The sequence below is a fragment of the Plecotus auritus genome (assembly GCF_963455305.1).
Source record: "Plecotus auritus genome assembly, chromosome: 4".
NCBI lineage: Eukaryota > Metazoa > Chordata > Mammalia > Chiroptera > Vespertilionidae > Plecotus > Plecotus auritus.
This window is the reverse complement of record NC_137775.1, coordinates 97,901,232-97,916,460: the sequence shown is the minus strand read 5'-3', so window position 1 is coordinate 97,916,460 and position 15,229 is coordinate 97,901,232. Positions and strand designations below refer to the sequence as shown.

General features: G+C 38.4%; 1 protein-coding gene across 1 annotated transcript in view; it reads right to left on the bottom strand.

Moving 5' to 3' along the window:
- SRPK1 (SRSF protein kinase 1) overlaps positions 1-15,229 on the bottom strand; it is a 91,688-nt gene that overhangs the window by 31,136 nt on the left and 45,323 nt on the right. The gene's annotated exons all lie outside the window — the stretch shown is intronic.

Here is a 15,229-nt window from a genome sequence, read left to right as displayed (position 1 = left end):
TGGTAGGTCCATTTATCAATAAAACATTTTTTTTTTTTTTTTTTGCTTAAAAAAAAAAAAGAAATTTTACTTTAACTAGAAGATAAAGTACCAAGACTTAACCCCCCAAATGCAAATGTCAATATTTTAAATAACATAGGAAACTGACTTGCTTTATGCTCTGTAGTTTACAAAACTAGTCTCCGTTCCAGTGCCACCATGTTTTCTCTGTGTGTGAGCATCCTCATCGTTGACACAGAAGAAATACTGTCAGCCTGGTTGTATGCAGAGCACTGCAGGGATTTTAGTAGCAAGATGTTGTTACCTTTTATCTCTAGAAGTTTCTACATAAATTGGAAAATCAAAAACACATATGTAATAATGACCTAGTGCCCAAACTGTTTTAAATTTTCCACTAAAGAAAACACTGGTTCCTTGAAGAAATGGCCAAATCCAGGGTGAACCTGGACCATCTTGCTGTGCCAACAGGAAAAAATGTCAAGAATAAACAAATCAGGAGAAACCAAGATGGCGGCATAAGTAAACACCTGAACTTGCTGCCTCGCACAACCACTTCAAAACTACAACTAAAAGACGAAACGGACATCATCCAGAACGACAGGAAGGCTGGCTGAGTGGAAATTCTACAACTAGAAGGAAAGAGAAAAGCACACTGAGACTCAGAGGAGGTGCAGAAGTAAAGTGCAGAGGTACGGAGGCGCGAGAGCGGAAAGGGCTGGCAATTGAAGATGCGGTTGTCTTTCTCAATGGGGAGGGAGACACAAGCTCCCGACTGCTCTGAACTCCAGTTCCAGGCGAGACTCTGGGGACCCAGACTCATATGGGGGAAACTGGACTGTCTGGCATCCGGCGGAACTCGAGGGTAGCTTTCTCTCAAAGGTGCTTGCAGCCATTACCGCGGGACACTGAGACCCTGGGGCCTCCTAGGGCAGGGCTGAGGATCAGCCATTGCTGTTTACTCCTCCCTGTGGATTCCCTGAGACCCCGCCCCACCCAAGTTGTGCGCAGAGGCTTTTGCATATGAATGGCCTGGCCCTTTGCAATCTAAAATTACCTAACAAACTGCAGCTGGGTCAGAGAGATCCAGAACATACAAAAGAAGGTCCAAGGCCCCACAGCAGCTTGCATTGCTTCACAGCTGGGCCTCATCTGGGCACCTCCAATCCCCAAACAAAGAAGAGGAATCTGCAGATCTCTCCGTAGCTCCTGCTTGGTGGCCTCAAGCAAAGGCTAAATTAGCACCTCCTTAGAGATCCAAGATCCAGTGGTCAGAGTGGGACCATCCAGATTACAACTCCTCAGATACATAAGGGACACACTCAGGGGGCAGACTCAGTGAGCACCAAAGCCCCACTGAATCAAGTCTTGCCCCATAAGGGTGTCTCCAGCACAGAAGTTCTCCCATCGTAGACACAGCTGATCCTCATAGACAATTGGCCTGGAGGTCAATTCCTCCCAGTGATACCAACAACAATCAAGGCTTAACTACAACAAGACTGTGCACACAGCCCACAAAGGGGTGCACCAAGGGAGTCCACCTCAGGTAACTGGGGAGGCTGAGTGACTAGGCCCTATAGGACACCTAGCACACAAAGCCACTCTATCAACACAGGGAAGCAGTCAAAATGCGAAGACAAAGAAACAGGTCACAAATGAAAGAAATGGAGGAAAGCAAACTATTGGATATAGAGTTCAAACCCACGGTTATAAGGTTTTTCAAGAATTTTCTAGAAACTGCAGATAAATTTAGTGAGACCCTCGAGGATATGAAAAAGGACCAATTAGAAATTAAGCATACACTGACTGAAATAAAGAATAATATACAGAGATCCAACAGCGGACTAGAGGATCGCACGAATCAAGTCAAAGGTTTGAAATACAAAGAAGCAAAAAACACCCAACCAGAAAAGCAAAAAGCAAAAAGAATCCAAAAATATGAAGATAGTGTAAGAAGCCTCTGGGACAACTTCAAGTGTACCAACATCCGAATTATGGGGGTGCCAGAAGAAGAGAGAGAGCAAGATACTGAAAACCTATTTGAAGAAATAATGACAGAAAACTTCACCCACCTGGTGAAAGAAATAGACTTACAAGTCCAGGAAGCCCACAGAACCCCAAACAAAAGGAACACAAAAAGGACCACACCAAGACACATCGTAATTAAAATGCCAAGAGCAAAAGACAAAGAGAGAATCTTAAAAGCAACAAGAGAAAAACAGTTAGTTACCTACAAGGGAGTACCCATATGATTGTCAGCTGATTTCTCAACAGAAACTATGCAGGCCAGACGGGAGTGGCAAGAAATATTCAAAGTGATGAACAGCAAGAACCTACAACCCAAATTACTCTACCCAGCAAAGCTATCATTTAGAATTGAAGGTCAGATAAAGAACTTCACAGACAAGAAAAAGCTAAAGGAGTTCATCACCACCAAACCAGGATTATATGAAATGCTGAAGGGTATTGTTTAAGAAGAGGAAGAAGAAGAAAAAGGTAAAGATAAAAATTATGAACAACAAAGTGACAACAAATACATATCTATCAACAAGTGAATCTAAAAATCAAGTGAATAAAAAATCTGATGAACAGAATAAACTGGTGAATATAATAGAATCAGGGGCATAGAAAGGGAGTAGACTTACAATTCTCAGGGGAAAGGGATGTGCGGGGTGTGGGAAGAGACTGGACAAAAATCGTACACCTATGGATGAGGACAGTGGTGGGGGGGTAAGGGCAGAGAGTGGGGTGGGAAGCGGGTGGAGGGGAGCTATGGGGGGGAAAAAGAGGAACAACTGTAATAATCTGAATAAAGATTTATTTTAAAAAAAACTTAAAAAAAAAGAATAAACAAATCAGCTTGAAGAAGATATCATTAATCAAAGTTAAGAACATTTTAAAGAGTGAAGTTATGAATTAACTTATAAATTAAAAATAGAATGAGTCCAAATGGATACTATAATAAATGTGTATTGGGAGACAGGAAATACCTCTTTTTAGAGAAAAAGTCAAGTAATAAATATACAAAGTATGACAGAAATAGAAAGCCACCATTTTACAATGACTATAATAACTGATTCAGGTAAGAATTAATGAATATTAAAACTACTGAATGAAAAACTGTTGGGAAAACTGAAACAATATCACCCCTAAGACTGCTTATTAATTATAAAAGGAAAAAGGTACTTTTAACCAGGGAAATCTGGAAAACACTGGTATAATCTACTGAGCGAACTTATCTCCGCCAATGATGAAGCACAAATTCACATCATGTGCCCCCTAAGAAGAACAAAACATCATCCATCTAGTATGCCTGACAAAAATGATTTAACCTCAATTTAACTATGAGGAAACAAACAAATCCAAATTAAGGGACAAAACAACTGGCCTGGATTCTTTGGAAAAATAAATAAGAAAGTTAATGCTGTGAGAAGTATTCCAAATTAAAGATTAAAGGGACATGACTACTTCAGAGAAACAGAAATCAAAATTGCAGTAAGATACCATTCAAACTCACTAGAATGACTAAAATAAAAAGACTAACATAACCAAATGTAGGTGAGAATGTGGAGCAATTAAAACTCTCATATTAAGTTAGTAGAAATGCAAAATAGTACTACTACTCTGGAAAACTGGTTGGAGTTAAACGTACAACTAGAAACTTCTGTTTCAGCCAAGGTGGAGTAACAGGAACTGGATTTACCCTCTTGCTTGAAATGACAACAACAAAAGCAGACAAAATACATAAAATAACAGATTTTAAGACCCTGGACATCAGGCAATGAAGTCAGTGATCTCTGAGAGAACGTAAATAAATGAGCTGAAGCCTACGGTTGTTTCATCTTAATGCCTTGAGATTTTTCCAGGCAGACCCCTTAAGGTAAACATATGGAGCTGAGTCTTGAGAGACTAAGGCAGCTATAGTCCACAGAACAAGATACCAGAGAGGAGAGAGCTGCAGAAAAAGAGAAGCCTGGAGATTGTAGAGGGATCCCCTCAAGTATTTAGCAGTGTATTAATCAGAATAGGTATATAAGGAAACTACTAGAGGCAGACAGAAAACACCTGGAAGGATTAGAGGAAATAGTGCCCAGCATTCCCTGGGGCACCAACAGTGTGTGCTCTCATTAAAAAGACTAGAAAAATTCAGTCATACTCATGGGCCAGAAATGAAATCTCACGTATATGGTCAATTAATTTACGACAGAATAGCCAAGATTATACAATGGGGAAAGGAAAGTCTCTTCAATACATGGTGTTGGGAAAACTGGACAGCCACATGCAAAGACCACTGAACCCAAAATCAACTTAAAATAATTGAAGCCTTAACCGTTAAGACCTGAAACCATAAAACTCCTAGAAAAAAATATAGGGGATAGCTCTTTGACATTGGTCTCGGCAAAGATTTTTTTGGATTTGACATATAAAAAAAAGGCAACAAAAGCAAAAATAAACACGTGGGACTGTATCTAACCAAAAATCTGTACAGCAAAGGAAACCATCAACTAAATGCAAAAGCGACCAATGGAAAAGGAGAAAATATTTGCAAACCACTATCAGATTAAGAGGACAATATCTAAAATATATAAATAAGTTGTCCTGGCTGGGTAGTTCAGTTGGTTTGAGCATCGTCCCGATATGCCAAGGTTGCAGGTTCAATCCCTGGTCAGGGCACATACAAGAATCAACCAATTTGAATGCATGAATAAGTGGAAAAACAAATGGATATTTCTCTCTCTCTCTCTCAACAAAATATATAAACAAGTTACATAACTCAATAGAAAAAATCCCAATCCAATTAAAAAATGAGCAGAGGGTCTGAAGAGAAAAATTTTCGGATGACAAAATGATGGCCAACAGGTACAATAATAAGGGAAATGCAAATCCAAACCACAATGAGACATTACCATACACCTGCTATTATGAAATAGGCAAGAGATAAGTGTTGGTGAGGATGTGAAGCAAAGAGAACTCTTGTGCACTGTTGATGCAGCCACTATGGAAAACAACATGGAATTTCTTCAAAAAATTAAAAATAGAATTACCATATGATCTAGAAATTCCATTTCTGAGTATTTATCTGAAGGAAAGGAAAACACCGTGCCAAAGAAATATCTGGAAGCCCATGTCAATGCAGCATTATTTACAACAGCCAAGACACAGTAACAACCTAAATGTTCACTGAGGGATGAATTGGATGAGTGGATAAAGAAGAGGTGGTACATACACACAATGGAATATTATTCAGACATAAAAAAGAAGGACATCCTGCCATTTGTGACAACATGAATAGGCTTGAGGGCATTATGCTAAATGAAAGGTGTCAGACAGAGAGACAAATACTAGATATCAATCATATGTGGAATCTAAAAAACAAAAACTCCCCGAACTTATAGATAAGGAGAACAGATTGATTGTTGCCAGAGGTGAGGGTAGAGGAAATAAGTGAAGGTGGTCAAAAGGTACAAACTTCCAGTTATAAGATGATACTGTTCTGCATATTATCATTATATTATATATCCAAAACTAATATAGTATTATATGTCATAGCCCAAGACTGAACACTGCTCTGGATCCATCTAACAAGTCATAAAAGTAAAATCTGAAAAGGATCAAACTATTTCCAAGTAAAATAATTGCTTCTCAGAACAAAGCTCAAGATTTATAGGAATGAAAAATATTCGACAGACCTAGCCAGTTTGGCTCAATGAATAGTGTGTCGGCTTGTAGACTGAAGGGTCATGGGTTCGATTCCAGCCAAGGAAACATACCCAGGTTGCGGGCTCGATCCCTAGTAGGGGGTGTGCAGGAGGCAGCCGATCAATGGTTCTCTCTCATCATTAATGTTTCTATCTCTCCCTCTCCCTTCCTCTCTGAAATAAAAATATATTTAAAAAAAAAATAAAGAAAAAGAAAGAGGCTCTTAAAAAAAAAAAAATTCAGCAGCCAAGATGGTAAAAAAAGAAAAAAAAAAAAAATTACAATGTCTCAAAGATTACCAGGCAGCAAACTGACCCAGAACTGTAACAGAAATCAGGATTAACAGACAAGAACATTAAAAATGATAACTGTATTCTATATATTGAAAAGCGCAGACATAAAAGATATAAAAGGAGAGACCCAAATAGAACTTCTGAGATGAAAACATGCTGGATCGAATCAATGGCAGATAAGGCACTGCAGAATAAGATTAGTGAATTTGAAGGCATAGCAAAAGAAACTATGCAAAGTGAAAAACAGAAAAAAATACAAACCAACCGACACCCACAGAGTAAGCTGCAGGGGCAACTTGAAGTGACCCCCAAAAAGGGAAGGACAACAAATGAAGGTTTTGCTCTTTACAAGTAAAAAAATTATAAAAGTAACAGCAGTGATCAACCCAGTATCAAAGTACACTTCTAGTGCTTAGATTCTATTTGCCATTTCCTACTATAAAAGGAGTTAGGGCTTAGAAAAATGGATGGTTCCAGGTTTGGACAAGAAATGTACAAGATGAATCTGAAACATCTTGATGTGACAAATTATAAAAAACTGTCAAGATATTATGTGAATCCTGACTCAAATAAGAAAAAGAAAAAATATGAGACATTTAGAGAGAGTGAAACATTGACTAGATACCGGATTACAAAGAAATTGGTCCCAATTTTTAAAATAATATTTTTAATTGATTTCAGATATGAAGGGAGAGGGAGAGAGAGAAACATCAATGAGAGAATGATTGATCGGCTGCCTCCTGCATGCCCCCTACTGGGGATTGAGCCCACAACCTGTGCACATGCCCTGACTGGGAATCAAACTGTGACCTGGTTCATAGGTCAACGCCCAATTATTTTTAGGTATAATAACTGTGTTAAAGTTGTATTTTAAGAGTCCTTGTCTTTTGGACATATATTCTAAAAACAATTATGGATGAAACAATATATCTAATATTGGTCACAAAATTATCAGGAGGTAGAGATAAAACAATATTGGCTCTCAGTTGGTAATGCCTGAAATGGGTAATGGATCTGTGGGGATTCATTAAACTATTCTATTTTTGTATATGTAAAATAACATCAAAACAGAATTTGTAAAAGTGTAGATGGCTTGCCCAGCCCTGAGGGGTTCAGTGGTTGAACGTCGACCCCAAGACATTCGATTCCTGGTCAGGGCATATGCCCGGGTTGTGGGCTCAATTCCCAGTAGTGGGGGGGGGGGGGGGGGGGGATGTAGGCAGCAGCCAACTGATGATTCTCTCCCATCATTGATGTTTCTATCTCTCTCTCCCTCTGCCTTCCTCTCTGAAATCAATAAAAAAAATTTTTTTTAAAGTGCAAATTGCTTAAAAACAAATACATACGCAAAGATGGAGATCAAATATGCAGACCTTTCTTAGATCTCCTACCAGGGCCAGACTGGAAATACATTGGAGAACATTCACCTGGAATTACCAATTGAGGTCCAGCTGAGGAGACATATCAAGGAAGGACACAAAACACCTGGAAACTGATAGGAAGGGCAAAGCTGCGAGAAGGACTGACCCAGCTTCCATAGGCAGTAGGTCGAGAGTGAAGAGGGAGTCTTCCACTATGGGATGGTATTTTCAGGAGATCCAAGATACTACACCACTGGGTCCCACAAAACACTTAATACATAAGGCCACCCCATGAAGACTGGAGGCATAGCAGTTTGACCTAATACCTAGAAAAAAATACAAAGTGACAGGAAAATGGGGAGACAAACAAACAACCCACAAATGAAAATAAAGACAGAATCACCAGAAAAGGAACTAAATGAAATGGAGGCAAGCAATTTGTCAGATAAGAATTCAAAGTAATGGTTATAAGGGTGCTCAAAGAGCTTAGTAAGAACTACAAGCAACTTAAGGAGAATGGTATGGAACTTATTGAGAACTACACCAGCATTAAAAAAAAAAAAAGGTAGAAACCATAAATAAAAATCAATCGGAAATAAAGAATGACATAGCTAAAAGAAAGAATACCCTGTAAGGAATCAACAGTAGGCGAGAAGAAGTAGAGGATTGAATCAGTGAATTAAAAGACAAGATAGGAAAAAATACCCATTTAGAGCAGCAACTAAAAAGAAAAATTAAAAAGCAGAAGTTTAAGGGAGCTTTGGGACAATATGAAATGTAACAATATTCACATCAAAAAAGTACCACAAGGAGAAGAATCTGAGTAAGGAATAAAGAATCTGAAAAAGTAATGACAGACAACTTCCCTGATCTGGTGAAGGAAAAGTCACACAGGGCAAAGGAACATAGAAAGTCCCAATAAAGATGAATCTAAAAAGACTCACACCAAGACACATCATAAATGGCAAATTAAGATTGCAGGCTCCCCAGCAGGAGTAGTGCAGAGAGGAAGAGAGTGTCTCCCTCCCACTTTCTTCCTCTCTGAAATCAATAAAAATATATTTAATAAAATTTTAAATGTCAACAAATAAGCACCTATCAATAATAGGTTTAAATAATTTAAATGCCTTAAATGCTCCAATCAAAAGAAAGATGTAGGGTAGCTGAATGGATAAGAAAACATGACCCATACATATGCTATTTACACCTCAGAACAAAAGACACAGGATAAAAGTGAAGGGATGGAAAAAACATTTTCATGCAAATGATAAAAATAAGCTGTGGTAGCAATACTCATATCTGACAAATAAGACTTCAAAATGAAGTCCATAACAAAAGACAATTAAGGCTACTTCATAATACTAAAAGGATCTATAGAACAAGAGGATACATCTGTGATAAACATATATGCACCTAATAAAAAACACCCAACAAACAACTTCTGGAATACTTGAAGGGAGAGATCAACAGCAATACAATCATAGTAGGGGACTTTCTAACACCCCACTGACATCATTGGATAGACCTTCTAGACAAAAAAATCAACAAGGAAACAGTGGCCCTAAATGACAAACTCTGGTAAAACTCTGCTATGAAGCTATCCGGGCCTAGGCTTTTGTTTGGTGGGAGATCACATGGATTTATTGACATTTACTGAACATTTCACCACAAAGCTGCAGAACATACACTCTTCTCAAGTGCACAAGGGACATTTTCAAAGATAAACCACATGTTAGAACACCAACTAAATCTATCCAAGTTTACGAAGACTGAAATCATATCAAGCATCTTCTTGGATCACAATGGCATGATACTAGACATCAACTACAATAAAAATACCCCAAAACATTCAAACACATGGAGGCTAAAAAGCATGTTATTAAACAATGTCTGGGTAATCAATGAGATCAAGTAAGAAATAAAAAAACTTCCTGGAAACAAATGAAAATGAACACCAAACAACCCAATGTCTATGGGACACAACCAAAGCAGTACTGAAAGGGAAGTTACAAGCCTATCTCAAGAAACAAAAAAAATTTCTAAAAAACCTTACAATTTAAAGAATTAGAAAGAGAACAACAACAACAAAAAATCCAGAGTAAGTAGAAGGGAGGAAATAATAAAGTTCAGAGTGGAAATAAATGAGAGAGACTAAAGAAACAATATAAAAGAGCAATGAATCCAAGAGCTGGTTTTTTGAAAAGATAAACAAGATTAATGAACCTTTAGCAAGACTCATCAAAAAACAAAGAGAGAGGACCCAAATAAATAAAATGCAAGAGGTGAAGTAACAACAGAAATACAGAGGTTCGTAAATAAAAAAAAAAATACTGTAAAACTATATGCAAACAAGCTGGACAACCTGGATGAAATGGACAAATTTCTATAAAAATACGATCTTCTAAAACCGAGTCAGGAAGAATCAGAAAACCTTAATAGGCTGATGACACTGAAGCAGTTTAAAAAAAAACAACTCCCAACCCACCTGTTGTGGCTCATCCCATGCACTAAGAGATTGCCACTTTGATTTCTGGTCAGGGCACATGCCTGGGTTGCAGGCTCAGTCCCCAGTGGGGAGCATGCAGGAGGCAGCCAATCCCGTAATTCTCGCGCACCGATGTTTCTAACTCTTTTTCTCCCTTCCTCTCTCTATAAAAAAGAAAAAAAAATCTATAAAACCCCACAAAAAACTCTCTATAATTTAAAAAAAACACCAAAACTCCCACCAAACAAAAGTCCAGGCCTGGTTGGCTTCACAGCAGAGTTTTACCAAATATTCAAAGAACACCTGTCCTCATCAAACTATTCCAAAAAATCCAAGAGGAAGGAACATGTTGAATCTTTTTATGAGGCAAGCATTATCCTAATTCCAAAACCAGATAAAGAAGACAATATAAAGAGAGAGAATTACAGGCCAATATCGCTGATATCCCTGATGAACAAACATAGATGCTAAAATCCTCAACAAAATATTAGCAAATCAGATTCAGCAATATATGAAAAAGATCATACACCATGACCAAGTGGGATTTACTCCAGGGATACAAGACTGATACAATATTCACAAATCAAAAAGTTTGATACATCACATAAGCAAATTGAAAGACAAACATCACATGATCATATCAATAGACACAGAAAAAAACATTCCAAAAAATCAAACACACATTAAAAAGATAAATTTTTATTGATTTCAGAGAGAGGAAGGGAAAGGGAGAGAGAAATAGAAACATCAATGATGAAAGAGAATCACTGATCGGCTGCCTCCTGCATGCCCCTCACTGGGGATTGAGCCTGCAATCTGGGCATGTGCCCTGACCAGGAATCAAACCGTGACCTCTTGCTTCATAGTTTGAAGTTCAACTACTGAGCCATACCAGCTTGGCCCAACACACATTTGTTATAAAAACTCTCCACAAAGTGGGAATAGAGGGATCATACCTCAACACAATAAAGGCCATATATGCAAACCTATAGTCAACATACTCAATGGGCAAAAACTAAAAGCATTTCCCCTAAGAACAGGAACAAGACAGGGTTGCTTGCTTTCACCATTCTTCTTCACACTAGTGTCCTGCACAGATTCATGCACATTGAAAGGAAATTAGAAGAAATATTTTAGTATCACTATTTGCCCTTTCTCTATAATAGAAGTGTCAACCAAATTCACAGTCAACAATGACAGATCGAAATACACGTGTGCAACTGGCGCCAGCAAGAACTTTATATATATAGATAAACTTGCTTACTTAGACCTGCTTTCTGATTTAGTGAAACTTTTTCCAGCCCAGTGAAGCACCCCAACTTCTCTTTCAGGTAATTGTCAGCAACACAGCAATAAATATCACCATGAAGCAGATTATTATTGTAGATCAAGCAGAGAGAAATAACTGTAAAATATTTAATTGTAGCACTGTTGGACTATACTCTGCACAGTGAGAAAACCTGAAGTCATTTTCAAGGTCCACCATTTCTTACTTCTTTTCAGTTGGGTCAAGTTTCTGAACTTTCTAAATCTTCGTTTTCTGGCTAATGTAAAGAAAATAGGATTCTACCGAGTCTCCTATCTACCTACACCCAGAAATCAATGACATTTTTATACACCAATAATGAACTCTCAGAAACTAAGAAAACAATTCCATTTACCATTTCAACAAAAATAAGATACTTAGGAATAAATGTTACAAGGAGGTAAAAGACCTGTACTTGAAAAACTACAGAATGTTGATAAAAGAGATAGAAGTAGATATAAACAAGGGGAAGAATATACCATAGTCATGGATTGGTAGAATTAACATAACTAAAATGTCCATACTACCCAAAGCAATCTATAGATTAAATCAAATCCTTATTAAAACACCAATGGCATATTTCATAGATCTAGAACAAATACTCCAAAAATTTATATGGAATAAAAAAAGAACCCAAATAGCTGCAGCAATTTTGAGAATAACAAAGTTAGAGGGATCACAGTACAGGTTTCAAACTATACCACAAAGCTACTGTAATCTAAACAGCCTGGTACTGGCACAAGAACAGGCATATAAATCAATGGAACAGAACAGAGAATCCAGAAATTAACTCAAGCCATTACACTCAATTAATATTTGACAAAGGAGGCAAGAGCATACAATGGAGTAAAGACAGTCTCTTTTTGCATTGGACAGGTACATGCCAAAAAATGAAACTAAATCACTAAATTACAACATACACAAGAACTCAAAATGGATAATAGACTTAAATGTAAGTTGTAAAACCACAGGCAGCACAATATCAGACATCTCACATAGCATTTTCTACGGCGAGGGCAAAAGAAAGGAAAAAATAAACAAATAGGACTACCTCAAACTAAAAAGCTTCTGTAACCAGCATCAAAATAAAAAGGGAATCCACTGTATGGGATGATAGCATATTTGCCAATGAAACATCTGATAAGGAGTTAATTTCCAAAATTCATAAAGCACTCATACAACTCAACAAAAGACAAACAATTCAATTAAAAAATGGACAAGGGACCTAAATAGACACTTCTCCATACAGATGGCCAAGAGACATGACAAAATGCTCAATGTTACTAATCATCAGAGATGCAAATTACTAGTTAAATGACAATGAGGTACCACCTCACACATGCCAGAATGGCTATTATCAATAAATCAACAGCCCTAACCGGTTTGGCTCAGTGGATAGAGCGTTGGCCTGCGGACTGGAAGGTCCCAAGTTCGATTCCGGTCAAGGGCATGTACCTTGGTTGCGGGCACATCCCCAGAGGGAGGTGTGAAGGAGGCAGCTGATGGATGTTTCTAACTCTCTATCCCTCTCCCTTCCTCTCTGTAAAAAATCAATAAAATATATTAAAAAAATAAAAATTAAAATTAAAAAATCAACAAGTGCTGGTGAGGATGTGGAAAAAAAGGAACCCTAGTACACTGTTGGTGGGAATTCAGACTGGTACAACCACTATGGAAAACAGTATGGAGTTTCTTTAAAAAAATTAAAAATGGAACTGCCATTTGACCCAGTGATCCCACTTCTAGGAATAGATCTGAAGAATCCCAAAACATCAATCAGAAAGAATATATGAACCTCTATGTTCATAGCAGTGTTATATACAACTAGAGGCCTGGTGCACTAATTCATGCACTAGTGGGGTCCCTTGACCTGGCCTGCGGGATCAGGCAGAAACCGGCTCTCTGACATCCCCCAAGGGGTCCCGGATTGCGAGAGGGCGCAGACCAGGCCAAGGGACCCCACCGGTGCACAATAGGAGCCGGGGAGGGACGTAGGAGGGCTCCAAGGCGTGTCTGGCCCACCTCGCTCAGTCCCTGATCGGCTGGACCCCAGCAGCAAGGTAACCTACCGGTTGGAGCATCTGCCCCCTTGTGGTCAGTGCACGTCACAGCGAGCGGTTGAGCGGCCTTAGGATATCACTAGCATATTACGTTTTGATTGAATGGACCGGACACTTAGCATATTAGGCTTTTATTATATAGGTTATATAGGATAGCTAAGATCTGGAAACAGCCCAAGTGTCCATCAGTAGCTGAGTGGCTAAAGAAGTTGTGATACATTTACACAATGAAATACTATGCAGTTGTAAAAAAGAACCTCTTACCCTTTGAGACAACATGGAGGGACCTGGAGAGTATTATGCTAAGAGAAATAAGCCAGTCAGAAAAAGACAAATATCACATGATCTCACTTACATGTGGAATCTAACTAACAACATAAACTAACCAACAAAATAGACCCAGAGACATGGAAGCATGCAACAGACTGACAAATCTCAGAGGGGAGCCTGTGAAGAAATTAACCAAAGAATTTATATGCATATATACATAACCCATGGACACAGACAATAGTACGGTAAAGGCCTGGTGAGGGTGCTGGAGTGGGGAGGTAGGGGGTTAATGGGGTAAAGAGGAGGACACTGTTAATACTTTCAACAACGCAGGGCAACTCCTGCATCAAGCATCTTCCCCCTGATGGTCAGCGTGCATCATAGCAACTGGTTGACCAGTTGCTTAGGCTTTTATATATATGGCCAAAAATGACACTCACTGGCTAGTGTCCATATTATGTACAGACAAGCTGTTCCTTCTTAGTCATTCCTCTCACTACCCATAGAAGTAGAATGAACCAATTGATATTGAAGTCTACATAACTAACTTTCTAGCTCAGGGTTCTTTATATTTCAACTAGAGGCCTGGTGCACAAATTCGTGCATGGGTGGGGTCCCTCTGCCTGGCTGGAGATCAGGGCTGATGGGGGGAGGGGGCGGCTGGCCAGGAGGGAGGGACCGCGGGAGGTTGGCTATGGGAGTGCACTGACCACCAGGGGGAAAGCTCCTGCATTAAGCATCTTCCCCCTGATGGTCAGCGTGTATCATAGCAACCGGTTGACCAGTTGCTTAGGCTTTTATATATATAGAATATATAGATATGGGAAAGGCTACTACTCCAGGGAAAAAGCAGTATACAAAAAAAAAAAAAAGGCAGATGTATAGTTTATGAAGTATGTCTGCACAGTGAAAAGAGATGAGGGGCAGGAGACTAACCCATTAACCCTTAACTCAGTGCTCTGAGTTTTATCCTTTTCAATCTCTAGCAGCAGATAATCAGTAGCCAAGAGAGCCAATAGGAGGAAGGGCAGAGGGAAATGGCTAAGGACAAAGAAAGAAATGAATAAAATAGGGACTAAATGAATAGAAACTACAGAGAAACCACCTGGTAAGTTTTGAAAATATCTTAGAATTTGAAATTCAAATCTACTAAAATATTTCAATAATTTTTAAAAAGTCTTCTAGCTTTGGGTCAAATGAAGTCAATCAGCATTACTGAGGAGAGGATATTATTAGAATATGTCTATAGTTTTATTTGTAACATTCCCAAATTAGTAGAGAAATCTGGTACAAGATAAGATCAAATAATAGGGCAACAATGGCCATCATGAGATCCTGTGTAGTTTTTATTTCTTGGTTAGCCTTCCTACTAATTTGAACACACACATACACAGTAAGCCAACTAAAGTGACCACAATGGACCCAAGATACTGTTTTAAAATGGGATGATTCTTACAAGTTTTCCTTAGGGAACAGGGATATAATTTTCACTTCAAGGAAATAACTCACAACTAACTACAGAATGACAGATAAAATATTTTCACATCACCTGTTCTCTCTGCTTTCTCATCTTTTCTTTTTGCTTCTCTGTTCAAACCTCTTACCATAGTCAACATGATACTACAGAGCCATATGTAGTCTGTCTCCTTAAAAAAGATCATCACTTGCAATTAAGAATGTTAAGAGAAGCTAAACATATAAGGAAATAGAATGATATATAAAATGTCTTTTCTTTACATTTTTAAATAGGTTATGAA